The sequence below is a fragment of the Mirounga angustirostris genome, unplaced genomic scaffold (assembly GCF_029215605.1).
Source record: "Mirounga angustirostris isolate CCGP_5_RB_7025 unplaced genomic scaffold, mMirAng1.0.hap1 SCAF_11, whole genome shotgun sequence".
In the NCBI taxonomy this organism is placed as follows: Eukaryota; Metazoa; Chordata; class Mammalia; order Carnivora; family Phocidae; genus Mirounga; species Mirounga angustirostris.
The window spans coordinates 94,062,198-94,083,222 of NW_026991719.1; the positions used below are offsets into that span (position 1 = coordinate 94,062,198).

General features: G+C 39.7%; 1 protein-coding gene across 4 annotated transcripts in view; it reads left to right on the forward strand.

Moving 5' to 3' along the window:
• The window catches only part of PLS3 (plastin 3), an 81,391-nt gene that overhangs the window by 6,933 nt on the left and 53,433 nt on the right, over nt 1-21,025 (forward strand). The gene's annotated exons all lie outside the window — the stretch shown is intronic.

Consider the following 21,025-nt stretch of genomic DNA (forward strand, 5'->3'; position numbering starts at 1 on the left):
GAAATGCTACAATAGTCAATATGTATGATTTAGTTAATTTACTAGAAAAGTATCTTAAGTAGTGCATTCTTAAAGTATTTTTAACCACTTTGCTTTGGGTTAAAAAATACAAAGTCGGGTGCCTGGGTGGCTCAGTCGTTAAGCGTCTGCCTTCGGCTCAGGTCATGATCCCAGGGTCCTGGGATCAAGTCCCACATCGGGCTCCCTGCTCGGCGGGAAGCCTGCTTCTCCCTCTCCCACTCCCCCTGCTTGTGTTCCTGCTCTCGCTATCTCTCCCTCTGTCAAATAAATAAATAAAATCTTCAAAAAAAAAAAAATACAAAGTCATTGGGGCGCCTGGGTGGCTCAGTCGGTTGGGCGTCTGCCTTCGGCTCAGGTCATGATCCCAGGGTCCTGGGGATCGAGTCCCGTATCGGGATCTCTGCTCAGTGGGGAGCCTGCTTCTTCCTCCCTCTGTCCTGCCGTTCCCCCTGCTTGTGCTTGCACTCTCTCTCTTCAAATAAATAAAATATTACCAAAAAAACCACAAAGTCATTGTAAACATTTTAGAGGAAAATATAAAGGGATTTTTGTTTTAAAGATTTTATTTATTTATTAGAGAGAGAGAGAGAGCACATGAGAGGGGGGAGGGTCAGAGGGAGAAGCAGACCCCCCTGCTGAGCAGGGAGCCCGATGTGGGACTCGATCCCGGGACTCCGGGATCATGACCTGAGCCGAAGGCAGTCGCTTAACCAACTAAGCCACCCAGGCGCCCTAAAGGGATTTTTTTTTTAAAGATTTTATTTATCTGAGAGAGAGAGAGCATGAGAGAGGGGAGGGTCAGAGGGAGAAACAGACTCCCAGCCGCCGAGCAAGGAGCCTGAGCAAGGAGCCGATGCGGGATTTGATCCTGGGACTCAACCAACTGAGCCACCCAGGTGCCCTATAAAGGGATTTATAATGAAGAAAATTAAAATTACTCATAATTGTGCCACCTGCTCATTTTTTTAAATCTATTTCCAGTATAGAAAGTTACATATTTTAAAAATTGGAATCATGCTATATATACAATTTGTATTCCATTATTTTCACTTACTACTACATTTTTTCATATAATCAAATATTTTTTTAAAGATTTTATTTGAGAGAGAGAGTACACACAAGCGGGGGGAGGGGCAGAGAGAGAAGGAGAAGCTGACTCCATGCTGAGCCGGGAGCCCAAAGGGAGGCTGGATCCCAGGACCCGGAGATCACAAACTGAGCCAAAGTCAGATTCTTAAAGGACTGAGCCCCCCAGGCACCCCTGTAATCAAATATTTTTGAAAATTTAAAAAATTACTATGATATTCCATATAATGGGTATTTCATAACTTCTTTCACTAACTCCAGGTTGTTGCAAGTTTATGTTGTTTCCATATCTTATAGATAATTCTTCAGTGAACATCCTTGCAAAAGCTGTTTTTGCAACTCTGATTATTTCTTTGAGATAAATATTTAGAAGAGAAATTGCAAAAACTTTTGTTTTTAAAGATGAAGTCCTTTGACAATCTCTGAAATTTAAACATGGGCTTAAGCAAAAAAAAGGCCTTGTTTTCAAACAGTGGTACTCCAAAAAACAACAAAAAAAAGACTGTTCTTTATATAGTGTATGGTATTTGACTCTAAACTGAAGCTGGTTTAGGTAAAGTGTATGTCTTGGAAATATTTTGGTTTCCTCTGATCTACTTAACAGGTGCAAAGCAGGATAAAGGAGAATCATGTGGGGTATACAATCATAGGAAGTCTATTTTTTAAAACGGAACTGTTAATGGGGGAAGGGAGGCAGGTTTGTTAACTTGCCTTTAGATTTTAGGTTGCTCTCTAAAATGGGGCTAATACCACTTGTTTTCAGTGTTGTCCCTAAAATCAAATGAGAACATTTATAAAGAAGCTAGCAGATAGTAGGTGCTCAATAAATACTCCCCTCTTATAGGTCATTGAATGTTGCCTTAGATGACCTTGTCAGGTAGTATCCATCTGTTCATTTTCCTCTAATTCAAACACTTTTTCCTTAAGTATCACCATTCAAGATAAATAAGATAGTTTATATTTTCTGCTTTATTTAATGGCACTGTAAAAATATTGCTTTCCATTGCTTTTTATTGTGGATAGGGACGATTTTAACAATGTTCCAGGTTGAAGAAGATTCTTGACTTAGCTAGGAAACCTGTTTACCAGTTAATTTATCCTTTTGTGAGGATATGCCACCTAATGGTTTAAAGAATTCACCCTCAAGGGAAAATTGGAAACATTATTCATACATTACAGAAATCATTATAAACCCACTGCTACTAACAAATATAGCTTAGATCAGGGTGAAAGGTAATGATAGGTAATGTTGATCCTTGATTTGGTGGGGGCAGAGGAAAAAAAGCTTCAAAGTCTTCAGTGTTTCTGTAGTAGGAGAAATAGAAAGTGAATGTTAGGACGTTTACCTTTGTAAAAACAGGAGACAAGAGAAAATAAATTAGTGAAAACTTAAAGTGTTGGGGAAGGCAGAGGGTTATAAATGAAATCAACATCTTTCCAAGACGACATGTAGCCTTTAGAAATGGGTGAATCCAAAGCATATTAATCTTAAATTTATGATGCCCCTAGTTTCCTCTAGTGGAGGTTTTCAAAAGCAAAAACCAGGAAATGATGAAGGACACTGACACATTCAACAAATATTTTGAGCAGTTTGTGGGTCTCCAGTTTAAAGCTACAGTTGAAATCATTTTTACAAGTGACTATGAATCATTAAAATGTCATATTTTGTCTTATAATAATTAAAAAACAAAGCCAAATTATCATTAGTATAGATAACCAAAAAGTAGTATTGATTTGCATGTTTTAAAATGTAAGCCAACCCACACATTTGGTGTCTGATCCTAAATCAAAGCATTCCAGCATTTTTTTTTTCTGGGGAAAAAAAAAAGCAAACTAGAATATATTTATAGATGCAAGCCAAAGATGGGAAACTTCCCTAACCATAGATTTGTGTAAAGAGGAAGGGAAGGATGATATGTCAAGTCAAGCACCTCGAACTATATAAGAATTACATAAAAGAAGGCCTCTAGGCCATTTATAAATAGATGTAAACTCAGGAAAACTTTCAAATGTGCCCAAAGTTCCCAAGTATATATTGAGATGGTATAAACTACAGACGAAGTACTAGTTAACCAGGGATAGTAACGCGGACAATGCCTTAATTACTCTGTGGTATGGTTTCATCATTCAACGAAAAAAAATGTATAACAAAGACTGCTAGGTACCATTGCTGTAAAGGTGGGTGAGAGACACCTGCAGTCTAGTAGAAGCAAAAACACACAAAATATTGGATTTCATGAAACCTAAAAATATTCTTACATGTAGAAAATGAACTTAAATATGGCCCTTTTTCTCAACATAAAATAATTTCTAAATTTAAGCCTTGTGTGAACAAAGACATTCATTTATAACCCAATATAATCAAATCTAAACTAAGAACAAATCAAATTTAAACATTGTTATTTCTTTGCAATAATTACTGCATCCCAAAAAAAGTGCCCACTATGAGTTAATTTTACTTAAATAGAACATTGCTCAGCCTATAAATGAAGGTCAGCAGACAGCAGTGTCTTGGAATAAAATAGCCCTTTGGCAAGAAAATGAGCCACACCCCATTTAGTTTTTACAAAAATAAAATTCTTTCCAGCTTTACTAAACTGTAGATGTTGTGCACAGCGCAGAGTTCTGCAGTCACTGGATCTGCCGCTGTGGAAATAGCCATGTGTGCAGAAGCCCTGGAAAACACTGATAAGCCAGGACTTGTACCTGTGGTTCTTGTGCTTTCCATAGCGCGGTATTCTGTTAAGTTTTATCTGACTCGGGCAGTAGCAAGTAACTACACTGTAATTTCCTTTCTTGAACTTCTTGATTGTCACAGACGTTAAAATGAGCAGGAAAAGCCAGGATTCCAAATCTCATCATCGTTTCATTTTGGTGGGAGGGCATCAGATGCTCAAGGACTCTGTCTGGAGGTACCATGGAGAGAACTGTGCTTCTAGGGAGAGAGGAAAAGAAACCCCGAGGGGAAGCCCCGCTCTTCTAGCTCTTTTCAGTGTACCCGGCACAAGGCAGGTGTCCATATATACATTTAAAAGAGCGAAAACTAAGTGGCTATGAGTGGCCTTGGCTGATAAAGATTAAATTATGAAAACCTAACCAGCAAGTTCATAACTTATGAATCACACCGAATAAGATACATAATGGTGTGAATCCTACAAGACGACTAAGCAAATGGTTTCCTTCGTTTTCTTTCTCTTTCAGCTGTTGTTAAGTCAATGGTCAGGAGTGAATATCATGTATGGCCCTTGCATTGTGATAACTGCTTACCTTTAGACTCAAAGAAGACATACTAGGGACATACTAATATTTTTTTATGTTTTAAAGCAGTTTTATGGAGTGCAGTGTACAATTTCAGCGGATTTTGGTATATTCAGAGAGATGAACAACCATCACCATGGTCAATTTCAAAACATTTTCATCCCCTCAGAAAGAAACCTCATACTCTTGAGCTGTCACTCTCCCCAGCCTCCCACCTCCCCAGCCTCCCACCTTCTCCCTACCTCCCCAGCCTCCCACCTCCCCATTCTTAAGCAACCACTAATCTACTTTCTGTCTCCATCAATTTCCCCATTCTGGACTTCCATATGAATGGAAAATATAGCCACATGGTCTTTTGTGACTGGCTTCTTTCACTTGGCATAGTGTTTTCAAGGTTCATTCCACACTGAAGGTTCATTCACACACGTACCAAGACTTCATTCCTTTTTACGGCTGCATAATATTCCATTGTATGGATGTACCATGTTTTGTTTGTCCATTTATCTGTTGATAGACATTTGTGTTGTTTCTGCTGTTTGGCTATTAGGAAAAATTGAGAATGCTAATATTAAATGTCTAACCACAGGTCAGCTACTGAGGTAGAGGTGGTACTGACAAGATGACTTTTCATGTATCGCTAACTCTGCTGTTAATGTAAATCTTTGCTTTGATCGACTCTGAGCAATCCTGATTTCTACATCTCAATGTAGCTAATTTTTGGTTTCCTAATGTTTAGTAGTGTATTACCAACTTGTTGCCAAATCCTTTTTCCTTAGTAATATTTTCACTTGAATCATTAAAAGCCTGTAAAAGTTGTATAATCACCTTTTCTAAAACTTACTGTGTAATAGAGCTATACAAAATTTCTTGTTTATACACCTTTATTGAACACCTATTAAGTATTAAGTAGTGCACAGGTAAATGATAAACGCTTTGAAACACAATGGTTTCAGTTGACCTAGACCATTATTGAGCACATCTAGTATGTTTATTTTTTAATTTGCTTCTCAAATATGAAACAAATTCACAGAACAAAATTCAAAACTATAAAGGGACATAAAGAAAAGAAAATGAGCCTCCTGCCTGCCCCTGACCCCAGTCCCCATTTCCCTTTCCAGGAGCCGACCATTAGAACTAGTTTCTTGTTTATCCATCCAGAAATAATATTGAATACATTTAATGCTTGCCATTTTCAGAAGAGCTTGGTGTTTTACATTTAGGAAGTCTGATGTTAAGGTTGAGGGATTCTTTACCTACTGGCTTAAAATATGAGAAAAAGAGACTATCAAAGGATGATAAAAAGAATCTCCTTCAGTTTCAGATCAGAGTTTTTCTTTCAAGCACCCTTGACCACCTCAGATTCACCGGCATCAGGTCAAAATAGCTAATGATACCTAGAACACATCTCTCCCATTATGTTTTGGATTCAATCCACAGAGAAGTTTCTGGATCCAGTCTCCTTAGTCTTTTTTTTTAAGTAGGCTACAGGTCCAGCATGGAGCCCAGTGTGGGGCTTGAACTCACGACCCTGAGATCAAGACCTGTGCTGAGATTAAGAGTCGGATACTTAACCATCCAGGCACCGCCCCCACCCCATCTCCTTAGTCTTATGGGCAGCGCGTATCTTGAGGGCCCTTACATAAGGATAGGCCTCCCTGAGAGAGGAGGGTTGTAGTTCAGCCAAGAAAAGATATAATTTCCAGGAGAGCCATTTAGAACTCCCTGTATAATTACTTAATTCATTTAACAGGCCTTTATTAATTATCAACAGTGTGCCAGCCTTTATTAATTATCAACAGTGTGCCAGGCACTGGTATCACCAAGATAAATAAAACAATGTGCCATCGTTTGAAGAGCTCAGAGTCTAATCCAGCCACTGATTTTTATAGATGAGGTGATAGAGGTCTAGTTGATTTTGATTGCCCCCCAGCATACCACGGTAGAGGACAGTGATGGAAGATGGAGTCTCCTGATACCTAATTCATCACTCTTCTCACCATAAAATTAAACACCACATCCAGAATCCAGCTTTGTTTACTGGGAAAGCCTCTTCCTCTCTGAATTAGCTTATACTAAGTGGTGTTTTCCTTCAGGTGTTAACAAAATGGCAGATGCCAAGTCATTCAAGTTGACATGAACTCTATGAGACACATTTCACCTATAACTTAAGCAGCTTGGTTTAACTCGGCCAGCTCTGCATCACTAATGGAAATTCATTAGCAATGGCTTTACAGTGGTGAATTGTTTTTCTAGGTCATATATTCAGTCCAGACTACTCTTAATGCTAACAAAACTGCAGTCCTAATTACTGATATTAAAAAGTTTCCTCTATTGTGATGTATCCAAAGATTTTGAAAACTCTAGTGTCAGTATATTGGATATACATTCTGGGATTTATCACTCTTGATTTCTTTTAAAGTGGCTCTTGTCACTCTGAGAGAGCCAGTATTTCTTCTTTGTTTTACTCCTCACACACACAAAAAATTCCATGTCATTCATTTATTCAAATATCTACTGAATGTCTTCTATAGGTCAGGTAGTGTACTAGGCACTGGTGATAACTGACTGAAACAAACAAAACTTACCACCCTTATGAGGTTTACATCCTACTAGGGGGACATAGAAAAGCAACCATGATATAGTGTATTTTTTTTTTAAGATTTTATTTATTTGACAGAGACACAGCGAGAGAGGGAACACAAGCAGGGGGAGTGGGAGAGGGAGAAGCAGGCTTCCTGCCGAGCAGGGAGCCCGATGCGGGGCTTGATCCCAGGACCCTGGGATCATGACATGAGCAGAAGGCAGGTGCTTAACGACTGAGCCACCCAGGCGCCCCAATATGAGGGTCTAGGGAGTGGGAAGAGTGGCATTGCTATTTGCAAATCAGGTGGTCACAGAAGGCTTCACTGGCGGGAAGATGTTTGGGGCAAGACATGAAGGAGATCAGGGAGTGAGCCATGTGAATACCTGGGGAGAAGTGCCACTTAAGTAAATAATTCCAAGAACAGATACCTAAATTATCAACATTGATGAGTTTTAGCCCTGAAATTCTCCTTTATTTCAGCTTTTTATTTTGGTATTGAACAGAAAAAAAAAACGGTATCTTTGACCCAGATTAGATACTGTAATGGAGTCATGAATTGACTGTCTATGCTAAGGCTATTATGGTAATAGTTATTGTCAGTAATGTTTCGGAAAGATTAGTGGGAATAATGTTGAAAACAGAATATGGTATTATTGCAAGTAGATGTTCTTCTCTTTTCCTTATCAATTTAATCATACTATATTCTGTGGTTAAGTCTGAATTAGATTTTTTTTTTAATTTTACTTTGCCATAACTGTAGACATGTACTTATGAGAAAGAACTCAGAAAGATCCTGTGTACTCTTTACCCAGTTTCCCACAATGGGAATCTCCCGCAAGACCATAGTGCAGAATCAAAGCCAAGTTCCATCACTGCTAGAATCCCTTTTGTTACCCTTTTATAACAACACATACTTCCTTCCCCCCCATCTCTACCCCTGGAAACCATTAATCTGTTCTGCATTTCTATAATTTTGTCATTTCATAAATGTATAAATGAAATCACACGGGCACCTCAGTGGCACAGTTGGGTTGAGCGACCAACTTGGTTTGGCTCAGGTCATGTCTCAGGGTAGTGAGATCGAGCCCCACATCAGGCTCCACACTCAGCGCAGAGTCTGCTTAAGGTTCTTTCTCCCTCACTCTCTGCCCCTCCTGCTTGTGCTCACTCTCACTCTCTCAAGTGAATAAATAAATCTTTTGAAATCACAGAGTATGTAATTTTGGGATTTTTTTTTTCCACTGGGCCTAAGTCTCTGGAGATTCATCCAAGCCGTCTCTGTATCAGCACTTCCTTTTTATTGCTGCGTAGTGTTCCATGGTGTAGATGTACTACAGTTTTGTGAACCACTTACCCACTGAAGAACATCTGGGCCATTTTCAATTTTGGCTATTACAAATAAAGCTGCTGTAAACATTTGTGTACAGGTTTTTGTGTGAATGTAAGTTTTTTTTTCTTTAGGATTCATGCCCAAAAAGTGCAGTTTCTGGGTTGTAGGAGAGTTGCATGTTTGGTTTTGTAAGAAACTGCCAAAATGTTTTTCCAAAGTGACTGTGCCATTTAATCTCCCACCAGCAATGTATGAGTGGTGCAGTTTTTCCACATCTTTGCCAGCATTTGGTGTTGTCACTGTTTTTGTTTTTGTTTTTTTTTTTAGCCATTCTGATAGGTGTCTAGTGATTTCTCATTATGGTTTCATTTTGCATTTCCCAGTGGTTAACGATGTGGAACATCTTTTTATGTGTTTCTTCCCATCTCACACCTCTTTGGTGTAATATCTGTTCATGTCTTTTGCCTATTTTTCTAATTGGATTTTTAAAATGTTGAGTTGTGAGAGGTCCTTTGTCCAATATGTGGTATACAACTATTTTCTCTTAGTCTGTAACTTGTCTTTCCATCCTCTAAACCAAGGTCTTTCACAGAACAAAAGTATTTATTTTGACTAGGCCAAATTTATCACTGTTTATTTTTATGGATTGTCTTCTCCATGTCCTATCTAATACTCCTTCACCAAACATGGTTCCAGAAGAGTTTTTCAAATTTCTTTTCTGAAGTTGTGTGGGGTTATGTTTCACATTTAAGTCTGTGACCCATTTTGAGTTAATTTCTGTGTAAAGGTGTGAGGTTTAGGTTGAAGTTCTTTTTTTTTTTTTTTTTTTTTTATGGTTCTCCAATTGCCCAAGCACTACTCCTTCACTGATATGCTTCTGCATCCTTGTCACAAATCAGTTGAGCATACTCATGTAGGTCTATTTCTGGGTTCTCTGGTCTGTTCCATCATTCTGTGTCTGTTGCCCTGCCAATCCCACCTTGTCTTAGTTGCTACAGCCACAAGATGGGATTTGACACCAAGCAGAGTGATTCCACCCACTTTATTTTTCAATATATTTTACCTGTGCCAAGACCTATTTGTTTCCACATAAGTTTTTAGAATAAGCTGGTCTGTGACTATGCAAAACTCTGCTAGGATGTTGATAGAAATTGCATTAATGAATTAGAATTTTGAGATTGCACATGTAATGTTACTTAAGGTAAAAATGGTAATTCCAGTAAGGAAGACAATTTAATTCCTTCTGTGGTCTCATGCTAGGTCTTATTTTATTTTCTACAGTTGTCCCAATTTATGTGATTTTTATTTTTTATTTATCTTTTTTAAAGATTTATTTATTTATTTAAGCAATCTCCACACCCATCGTGGGGCTCGAACTCACGACCCCGAGATCAAGAGCCACACGTTCCACCGACTGAGCCAGCCAGGCGCCCCAACTGCTGTGATTTTTAAATCATTGAATGAATATTAATTAATTAATTAATATAATTATAGTGATAATTATAGTGAATTTTACCACCACTCTTCAGACATAACTTGGATGCCTTTTTTTGATTGCCCAAATTGGAAAGTTTCCTTTTTTTCAAAGGAATGTCACATTCTTGATTTAGATACATAACTTTTAGGTTGTAAATCATTGACCTATTTTTTAATTTAAAACTTTTTTGAAGGCTTACTTCCAGAATTTTTAAGACCCTACCCCACCCTCCCACCCCTACATTAGACTTTTGTGTACAAGGTTCCTAAACCTATTGTTCTGCCTTAAGGAAATTATGGTTTACCTCTCCTGTTGTTTTAAACAAATGCATTTCCTCAAATAGCAAAATAGAATATGCCGCTAAAGCATTGGGATTTAGGGTATTGAAGTTTGCGATGTGTTTGTTATTCACGAATAGTAAATCAAAAGTTTTAAATGAAAACTTTTGTGCATTCTCCTGCTTTGATCTTTGATTCTGCAAAAGAAAGTCTTAAAAATTACAAAAAGAATCTGGTAAACCTCTTAATTTAAATAGGACACTTGGAAACTTACTCTTAGGTGTAAGAAAAAAAGAAGAGGACTGTTAAATTGATTAGGGTTGAAGAAGAATGGAAGAGAAAATGTCACCTTGTTGCTTTTGGGTGAGGGAAAGTGAATGAGATCATGCTTTCATTTCTCTCTTGCTTTCTCAAGATAAAGCTTTTCCACCCTTCTTTCTGCTTAATGATTCAGGGTGGAGACACCAAAAAACCTCTGGCTATCTTTCCCATCCTGTTTATATTCTAGATCGGCTTTTATTGTTTTAACAAAATATAGCACTGGTGGCCTATAACATTATGTATGTGGTATTAAATGGTTAGGCTTAGACAGGAATTTGAAAATCACAGTCCAACTATACTACCTTAAATACAGCTAGCAGAATTAACTTCTCAATAATGAAAACTTCCCTAAGTTAGAGCCTATGGCTCATAGTTTTAGTGTAATCATTATAGTGAATTTTACCACCACTAATATCAGCCATTGTTTCTCCCCCTCACCTACACCGAACTTTGTTTAGGTAATGGCCACGGCTGCACCATAACCTTCCCTGTAATCGAAAAAAACATGTAATTTAAGGAAGAATGCAATGAAATGGTGCCCGTCATAAACGGATATTCCAATTTCTTTTTTCACATAGAGGTTATCTGCGTTTGTTATTTATTTGGTCTAATGAGAGGCTTAAAAGTGCATTCTTTAAAGCAGTGAATTCTCAGGGGTGCCTGGGTGGCTCAATCAGTTAAGCATCTGCCTTCGGCTCAGGTCATGATCCTAGGGTCCTGGGATCGAGCCCCACATCGGGCTCCCTGCTCAGCGGGGAGCCTGCCTCCCCCTCTCCCTCGCCCCTCTCCCCTGCTCGTGTGCTCACTCACTCTCTCTCAAATAAATAAAATCTTTTTAAAAATGCAAATAAAATAAAGCAGTGAATTCTCAGAATCATTAAGCCTATGACAGTCTACCCCATCAAAAGAACACTGCTAGCGGCTTTAGCCAACTTCTGAGGTAACATAGTACCAGGGAGAGGGATAAACTGAGAGAGGGAAGAAGTTACCCTGGTGTGGGTGACTTTTTGCTAACCATATGATTTTTAGCAAGTGAAGGCCATACAAGCCATTTGCTCTGTGGCAGAATTATAAGGAGACTTTTTAGCTGTAGCAGCTAACAGATTGCCAAATAAAATATTGAGCAAGCAGCACTGGTCAGTTATAATTTGGTCTCTAAAAACCGGAGCCAGCATAGTGTAATGTTTATGGATTCAACTTCATTCTCAAAGAAATAAAATTGGGGCATCTCAGCAAAAATATAATTAATAATGTTTATGGGGCATCTCCCACATGTTTGAATAGTAAGGGCAGAGAACACTCTATGAGACCACAGTATTTTTGCAGCCAGTCTTAAGGATAACCCTACATTGTGTTCAGGATTCTGTTGGGCTAAATTTAACAAATGACCATTATGTGTGGAAAATAGCGACCATTGTTGTTGAATTAAACTCTCTGTGGAGATGCAAAAAATCTTTTAATTAAGCTAATAAAAATTAATGGCAACATAACCAAAGAAAGTAACCATAAAAGAATGGATAGAAGCAGAAAACTTTGTGCAATTGTTGAATGATACCTAGTAAAGGAACCTGGTACGTGGGGTAAAGCTGGGGACTGTGTACTTGCCTAAAAAATTCCAAAAGCATACATACACAGAAATTTAGATTTTTAAGCTAGACCTTTAAGCTGGCTGTTCATGGCAAACTTCCCAATGAAATGGAATTAATTTGTGTTGTGTTTTGAAAATGTATGTAGGTGCTTGCAAGAATTACATTGAAGGGTTAGATTCACCTAGAGTACTTGGTGGTTCTTAAAGTGAATATTGGCAACCTTAAAGATGTTTTATTAGACAATGAGGCAACAATTTTTCTCTGGGAACATGTCTCCACGGTAATAGCGGAAGTCAGAAAATATTTCACATGCAAATATATCTGAACCCCTTCATGAATGCATTTAGCACTTTGAAGTGATGGCAACATCTGGTAACAAGTAGAAACCAGCGTTTTATAAACTACTGCTTCATGTTACCACTTCATCTGAATTAGTCATTTAAAGGGGTTTTATAGTTCTTCCTAAGAACTGACAAGGTTAATCTTGGACTAGGGCAGGCAGGCAGGAAATGCTAAGGACGCGCTTCTTTTGAAGGTTTCAGTATTCCTTGTGAGGTTGAAAAGTACTCATTTTAAAGTTTAGAAAACTATCAGCAATGGTGTCTTGACAGCTAAGTGAGATTTTTCTTTCTTTGTGTGGTAAATTTGAGGGAACAGTCGATAAAATTCAGAGTTCTTTCTACTTTCCATTCCACTTCTTTCCTCTGAAGGGCCTTTATTTCCTAAAAGCAGAGAACTTTAAGAATCCTTCCTTTCATATTTCATTATGATCGTGGATTCGGTGCCACTGGGAAGATGTCACCTGCAGTTTGTTTTGCCAGATTAGCTCTCAGAAATCCTCTTATTTTGTAGAGTCACCCAATGTGACAAGAGTAGATGCCTTTTATGTGTATATTTGGTTTTGCATTACAAGCGCTAAAAGTTTGCTCTTGGTTATGTAATAAACCACCATAGCAAATGAGTTTAATTCCTTTTTTTTTTTTAGATTTAATTTATTTATTTGAGAGAGAGCGAGAGATGGCGAGAGAGCGAGCGAGAGATAGCGAGAAAGAGAACATGAGCAAGCGGGGAGAGGGAGAAGCAGGCTCCCCCCTGAGCAGGGAGCCAGATGTGGGGCTTGATCCCAGGACTCCAGGATCATGACCTGAGCCAAAGGCAGATGCTTAACTGACTGAGGCACTCAAGTGCCCCGAATTTAATTCCTTTTGGATGCAATGTCATTGTCATATATTATGTGTGCCAAGCACTGTTCTAGATGCTTGAGATAGATTGGTAAACAAAGCAGACAAATCACTGCCTTCCTAGAGCTTAATAAATATTAAATATTGAAGCAGCAGAGCAATTTTAAATCATTTAATACTCTCAGCTTTTGAAGACTTTCATTGCATAAGTCTCGAGAACTCTTACACATTTTATCTGAAGTTGGAATAGGGGAAAAATTGACAATTTGTTTGGAATCCATGGCAGGAAGCTGGAACCTGATAAGGAAATAATTGATTTTTTGCTTGTCACTTTTATTTTTCATTTAGTAATGTTATAATCAGATCCCTTGAGTAACTGAGGAATGTTACTAGTTTAACGTGTGGATTTATTCTTCAGGATGGGCTTTAATTCGTGTGGAGGGAGGGGGTGAAAAGGACACAGTAGCCCTAACGTATGGCATTTATAAACGTTGCCTTCAGTCATTTGAAGGATTCTAGAATACTTAGCGTTCTCCATGGAGAATGAATGTATTGCTCAGTTATTTTTGCCTATGTGAGTTGTACAAGAGCTGAGTCAAAGGATATGACATGATGGTTCCTGTCCTGCAGCGAAATAAGATGATGGCTTTGTGGTGGAAACATGATGTGGTCATGCCCATATTCGCTCACATCCCTCGTTCGTTTCCTTTTAGAGAGCAACACCAGAGAGGCTCTCTCGTTTCTTCGTGTCTCAATTTCTGTTTGTATTTTCTTTTCCTGCTGTTTGTCCTTTCTCTTTTCTGCAAATTGCATTGTGATGACTGGCAATTCGGTGGGCCCAATGTGTGCTTTGCAATAGGATAGGTCCCCCCCCCCCGAGGATGGCTGTGGCATAAGATGCCGTTATAACCATTTTAGGGAATTCATGACATATATGGACACAGATGCTCTGAGTGAGCCCTTTGTGTGTGAAAGGCATGTTTCATAGCCTTTATATTTCCTGATGCCATCAAGCACAGTGCCTTTTACAGAGCGGATGCTCATTTGATATTTGTCTCAGTGAATGAATATGAGGCAGGAATTTTATTTTTGCTTGCCAGTGTACTGAATACTCTCTTCTAAGCACATGGAATTTTGTGTATTTTCATGGACATTCTCAAACATACAAAGTAAAATAGCATATGTGAATTCCACCCCCCCTAGCTTTAACAGTCATCAAAATTTGATGTTCTTATTTCATCTTTTCTCTCGCCTTCCTTTTTATTTGTTGTTTGGGATTTACTTTAAAATACCCCATATATTATCCATAAGTACTATTGCATATCTAGTTTTAATTAATTAATTTTGGGGTGCCTGGGTGGCTTAGTGGGTTGAGCATCTGCCTTCGGCTCAGGTCATGATCCTGGGGTCCTGGGATCGAGCCCCACGTCGGGCTCCTTGCTCAGCGGGGAGCCTGCTTCTCCCTGTGCCTACCACTCCCCCTGCTTGTGGTCTCTCTCTCTGACAGATAAAGAAATAAAATCTTTAAAAAAATAAAATGAAAAAATTAATTTTTATGTATTTATTTAGTTAAAGATTTGTTTATTTGAGAGAGAGTGCACGTGCGAGTGAGGGGAGGGGCAGAAGGAGAGGGAGAAGCACACTCCCTGCTGAGCACAGAGCCATGCAACATGCGCCTCCATCCCAAACCATGAGATCACAACCTGAGCCTAAATCAAAAGTCGGAAGCTTAACCGACTGAGCCAACCAGGCGCCCCACAGCACACCTAGTTTTTAATATTTTATTTTTTTATTTTTATTTTTTAAAAGTAAGCTCTAGGCCCAATGTGGGACTTGAACTCACGACCTTGAGATCAAGAGTCACATGCTCCACTGACTGAGCCAGGCAGGTGCCCTTAGTTTTTAATATTTTAATATAGTAATACTTTATGCATTTCACACAGACTTTAACTTTCAAACCCTTTCTTTGTGTTTTAGTTTATGTCAGAGAAACACTTAACTGTTTATCAGAAGAAAAATCTGATTTGCCACCCATGAGCTGGGTATTTTGAAACAATTTTGTAACAAATATATTGCCATTCTTAATTTAAAAATTTATTAAAAGTTTCTCAACTACACTATCATGATAAATTCATGTCGTACAGACATGAACCTCATTCTGCAAAATGTGGCTTGGAATGGATAAGCTGTATAATGGTCCCCTCAGAATTGATATCAATGCATTAATTTTCTTCATAATTCAGCAGCCACAGAACTCGCATGAAAACCTATCCATGCAATTCTGGTAATTGTAGTCTCAGTTTTGAAATTTCTTGTCAAAACCTACACACCTGGGGTGCCTGGGTGACAGTCGGGTGAGCATCTGACTCTTGGTTTCAGCTCAGGTCGTGATCTCGGGGTTATAAGATCGAGCCCCACCTCGGGCTCCACACACAGTGCGAAGTCTTCAGATTCTCTCTCCCTCTCCCTCTGCCCCTCCTGCTCATGCTCTCTCTTTCTCTCTCTAAAATAAATAAATCTTAAAAAAAAAAACCCTACACGCTTTATGTGTTTTGTCTCTCTAAAATTCGATGACTTCATGAGAAATGTTACTAAATAAAGCACCAGTTCTCTAAAAACGCATTGGCCTACGGGCCCTTGGGGATCAAAATTACTTGCATACTGATACTAAGATGTTACTTGCTTTTTCATCTTTGTTGACATTTGCACCACAGGTGCCAAAGCAATGGTGGTAAAACTACCTGGTGCCTTAGCAAGACGCAAAGCAGCGGCACCGCCCTATATTAGTCGTCACGAAATTCAACCCCATACCCTTAGAGTTACAGACCTACAACATGGCTTTCATTTATGAATGTCCTTAATGAAGCAGGAAAAATTAATTTTATTAACTCTGAACTCTTGGGCATATATCTTTTAATATTTAAAGTTTTTCTGCTGGATGGACACTGGTTGTCCTGAGGAAAAGTACGTGTGCAGTTGTTTGAGTTGCAAGCTAAATTAGCCGCATCTTTTCAAAATAGAAAACTGTTTTTACTGAAAGAGTGAATGACACACTAACTGATTATTCAGACCTGAGTATTTGGCAGATATCTTATCAAAAATGAACCAAGTGAGGGGCACCTCACTGGCTCAGTCGGGAGAGCATGCGGCTCTTGATCTCGGGGTCGTGAGTTCAAACCCACATTGGGTATAGAGATTACTTAAAAACTTTTAAAAATGAACCAAGTGTGCCTGTTACTACAAGGCAAACAACTGAGAGTATTTGTTGCCAAGGATAAAATTAGAGCTCTCAAGCAAAAATTCAAAGTTTTGAAAGCTTGCATCAGCCATCAAGTGTCAATACATAGATTTTTCTGAGATCAGTGGTGTTTTTAATTAAAGTGATTTGTTAGATATTGTAAAATGAAGTGGGACAACATTTGGAAGATCTGCATTAGTCAAACAGTATTGTTCCAAATGACCCGTGCGTGATGTTACAAAATCAGGCATGGGTAAAAGGCCCATTTTTTTTTTAAAGCTTTTATTCATTTATTTGACAGAGAGAGACACAGAGAGAGAGGGAACACAGCAGGGGGAGTGGGAGAGGGAGAAGCAGGCTCTCCATGGAGCAGGGAGCCCAATGCAGGGCTCTATCCCAGGACCCTGGGACCATGACCTGAGCCGAAGGCAGACGCTTAACGACTGAGCCACCCAGGCACCCTTAAAAGGCCCATTTAATGTGCATGGGAGACCAATGGATTTTAATGTAACAGAGTAGGAAAAATTCATCTGTATGGTATCAAATTCCACACTGTAACTAACATTTAAGAAACTACCACTTCTCAAGTTTCGGTGTAGCATTATAAGGAAGAATATCCATAATTATCTGAAAGGGCTCTTAAAATACTTCTTTCAACAATGTATCTGTGCGAGGCCATATTTTCTGAATACACTTGAACCTAAAACAACATTGAGTGCAGAGGCAGATATGAAAATCCACTTGTCTTTGTATTAAGTTAAATGATAAAGCAGTTTGCAAAAATGTAAACAATACATTTTCCACTCATTTTGGGGGGGGAATCTAGTGATTTTTATTAAAGATGTTACTTATGTTAACATGTGATGGTTTATTGTTACTTCAAATAAATACCTTGAAATTTTCCCAGCTGTAATTTCTAATATGATAAATGCATTGATGGATCCAACCCTCATATCAAAAAGCTCTTTGGGGTTCTCAGGTCCTGAGACCAAAAATTTAGGAATCATTGAGTTTTTGTTGTTTCTGGTCCTTTCCCTTTTCCTCTCCTGTTTCCTTTTCTTTCCTCTTTCCTTCTTTTTTTTGAATGAGACCCTCAGAATAGAAAGGTGTATGGCATCTGAGTTGTTCCTTTGTATGGTTTTACTATCTATGAACGGAACACAGATGGCTTTTTTTCCCCAGTGTCATTGAGATGTAATTGACATTAACATTGCATTGCATTAATTTCAGAGTACCACATAATGATTCGATGTATGTATCGATCATTTCACATCATTGTGAAATGATCCCCACAAAAAGGCTAGTGAATGTCCAACACCTCACATAGTTAGTTAGACATAGTTAGATTTTCTTATGATGAGAACTTTTAGAATTTACTCTCTTAGCAAACTTCAAATATACATTTCAGTATTGTTAACTGTAGTCACAACAGATGTCTTTTAAATCGGTTCCTTGACTTGTCTGTAGTTCAGCTGACAATTTTTGGAGGACTCAAACACTTACAACTACCTTCTATGTATTTCAACCTTTTGTTTTAGTGCATTAGGGCAAAGTATATAATTTAATGTGTAATAATAAGACATCCTATTTTAAGGTTTTGATTACTTTGTTACACAAATACGGAGCTAATACATCCTTACTGTTGAGGAGACATCCCTTGGAATACCGAAATAATGAAGATATATTTGTAGCTTATGTCCGCCTCAAATATGAAAAGAATGATAACATAAGCCAGACACACTTGATTGTTAAAGCGGACACATCCGTGCTGCAGGAAGTTCGTGTACCTAATAACTGCTCCTAGTATAAATTTCCTAAACCTTCCAATATTGTCCAAAATACAGTAGCCGTTCCCTGCCTGTAACCTCTGCACGATCCCTTTGCTTTGAAGCTTCACTCACTGTGAGTGTTATTATTTGTTTGTTCACCTTATAAGGCATGCAGATGGGTAAAACTGTGTTTCATTAGAGGACAATAGGTCAGTGTTATATGTCACACATGGAAAGAATATACTCGGTACTGGGTGTGGTGGAGAGCATGATGTTTGAATGAGAGTTACCCTGATACATCTGTGAAACTCTCAGGCAACTTTGGGTGTGCCTCTTTCCTTCCTTTCTACCCTTAGGGGTGTGTGTGTGTGTGTGTCCGTCCACAGGTGCGCGTGTGTGAGCTTTTCACTTTATGGATCTGGTTGTACCATCTGAGTGTGCATCATGGTGGATTTGGAATGCGGCACCAATGTGGTTTTCATTGTGTGGCCTGCTTAGAAAAAACGTGGAACGTCTTCCACAACCCCTGCCATTTTCTGTTCCCACACCAACTTTCACTACCCACAGTAAAAGCAGAGATTCCGTTCCCACACAAGAGTCACACGCAGGCACACGCACCAACACGCCCCCCCCCCCCACCCCGGCCCTGCACACCCACACATACCTTAGAGGATGAGACACTGAGGTTACAAAATGGGCCGCAGACTAAAACTGGTTCAGTTACTGAGGCGGTAGAAGCGTCTTTTCGAAAATGGCCTCCTAATTCCTCCGGAGAAGATGGGCCTTTTTGAAGGGAGTATCCATCCATCCATCCATCCATCCCGGGAACGTTCACAACCTCACGAGGTTTTGCAGTTTACCTGAGTTCTGCGATGTTGCCAATAGACTTTAAAACCAGGGACTGGGTGTTGACGGGATCTCCCTGTGATCACAGACTAGCCTTAGAGTTCACTAAGCTAGAAAGGAGACGCATTCCCCCAGATGGCCAAGGGCAGGTCAAGGGAAGCTGGTCCCAGGTAGCATTATTATTGAAGAGGTCCATAGCCCTTGAGACAGACCCATCTAAGTGGTTGGACGGGACAAGTGTGGGGCAGAGAAGGTAAGGCTGGGAAAACCCGCCATTTCGGGTCTAAGGCGGATACTGTCACCTTGCCCGAGGCAATTGCACCCCCAGTTTTCTGTAAAATGCATGATAATACGCACATGTATGTCCTTCCTTCCGGTTGGCTCCAAGTGTTCCAGACATACTTACTATGTCCTGTGTTCCCTGGCAGGCTGCAGGCCGATAATGCTGTGCTCACTTTTACAAATGGAGAAGTCGAGACTCCAGAACGTTGAAGGGGCTTCACGTAGTGAGTCAGCCACGGAGACAGATGGAAAAACACATCCTCTGGCTCCTGCCGCTATATTCCTTCTCTTCCGGATTTGTTGCTTTTTGATATTTCCTGCAGTTTTTGTGATTGATGAAATAAAGTGCTTCCATTAAGAAGACCAAATGTAGGGGCGCCTGGGTGGCTCAGATGGTTAAGCGTCTGCCTTTGGCTCAGGTCATGATCCCAGGGTCCTGGGATCGAGCCCCACATCGGGCTCCCTGCTTGGCGGGGAGCCTGCTTCTCCCTCACCCTCCTACTGCTCTCTTGCTCTCTCTGTCAAATAAATAAATAAAATCTTAAAAAAAAAAAAAGACAAAATGTAATCCAGGGTACGCTAATGGCAGTTAGTGATGAGGGCAGGAGAATATCCTGAACCTTTTTACAAGCGAGTGCAGTCGGAGTTGCCTCCTTATTTTGAGAATTCAATATGTTGTCAGAAAATGCTTTGGTTTGCCTTCGATTATTTATAAAGGGCTGGAGTGGGGCGCCTGGGTGGCTCAGACGGTTAAGCGTCTGCCTTCAGCCCTGGTCATGATCCCAAGATCCTGGGATCGAGCCCCATGTCAGGCTCCCTGCTCCGCGGGGAGCCTGCTTCTCCCTCTGCCTGCCGCTCCCCCCTGGTTGGTGCTCTCTCTCTCTCTCAAATAAATAAATAAAATCTTTTAAAAAGGGGGGGGGGCTGGAGTGTCTCTGATCTCACTGTCCTTCGTATTAGGTAGATAGGGCAGATGGTATTACGCATGTTATATCCCAGAAAGATCATAATAATGTCTGCCGCTTAGCACCTCGCTGGAGCCAGACATTCTTTAATCATTATAGTAACCCTGTGAAGTATGTGGAATTAGCTCGATCTATATAGATACGAACCTAGGGCTCAGAGAAGCTAAGTAGTTGTGCAAGGTCATGCAGAAGTCAAGTCTGGCAGACTCCTAAGACCCTGACGCTTGCGCTGTGCCCCTTCCCTTTCAAATGATCGACTTGCCCCATGTCAGTATTAGAAATGGTCTCTTGAGCCTGGCACAGCACCCCTATGGATTTTCTCTTCTCTCCCCTAAAAGGCACTCAGAGAACCATTTGCTTAATTTAGCAATTGACTGACTGGAATTGCTCGATTGGTTTAAAAGCAAATTTCAGTAGGAAGACTACCAATTATCACATACTCAATGCCTACCATGTGCCAGGATATGATCTCAATTTTGAACGCATACTAGATCACTTAAGCATCCCAACAAACATACAAGATAGTGACTATTACCTGAGGTCGTTACTATTACCCTCCCTAGATGAGAAAATAGAGGCACAGGAGCTTAAGCAACTTCCCCAAGGACTCACACAGCCCTTAACTACTCTGTGGTACTGCCCCTGAATAGAAAATTATTCAGTTCAGCCAAGTATTGGCTTACTTCCTATGTGCCATGCCTGTAGAAAATACAGTTCCCACACTCAATAGCTGACCTTTTCAAAAGAAAACAAGACCTAGATCCTTGGCAATAAATGCTACAACTAGTGTATGGAGCATA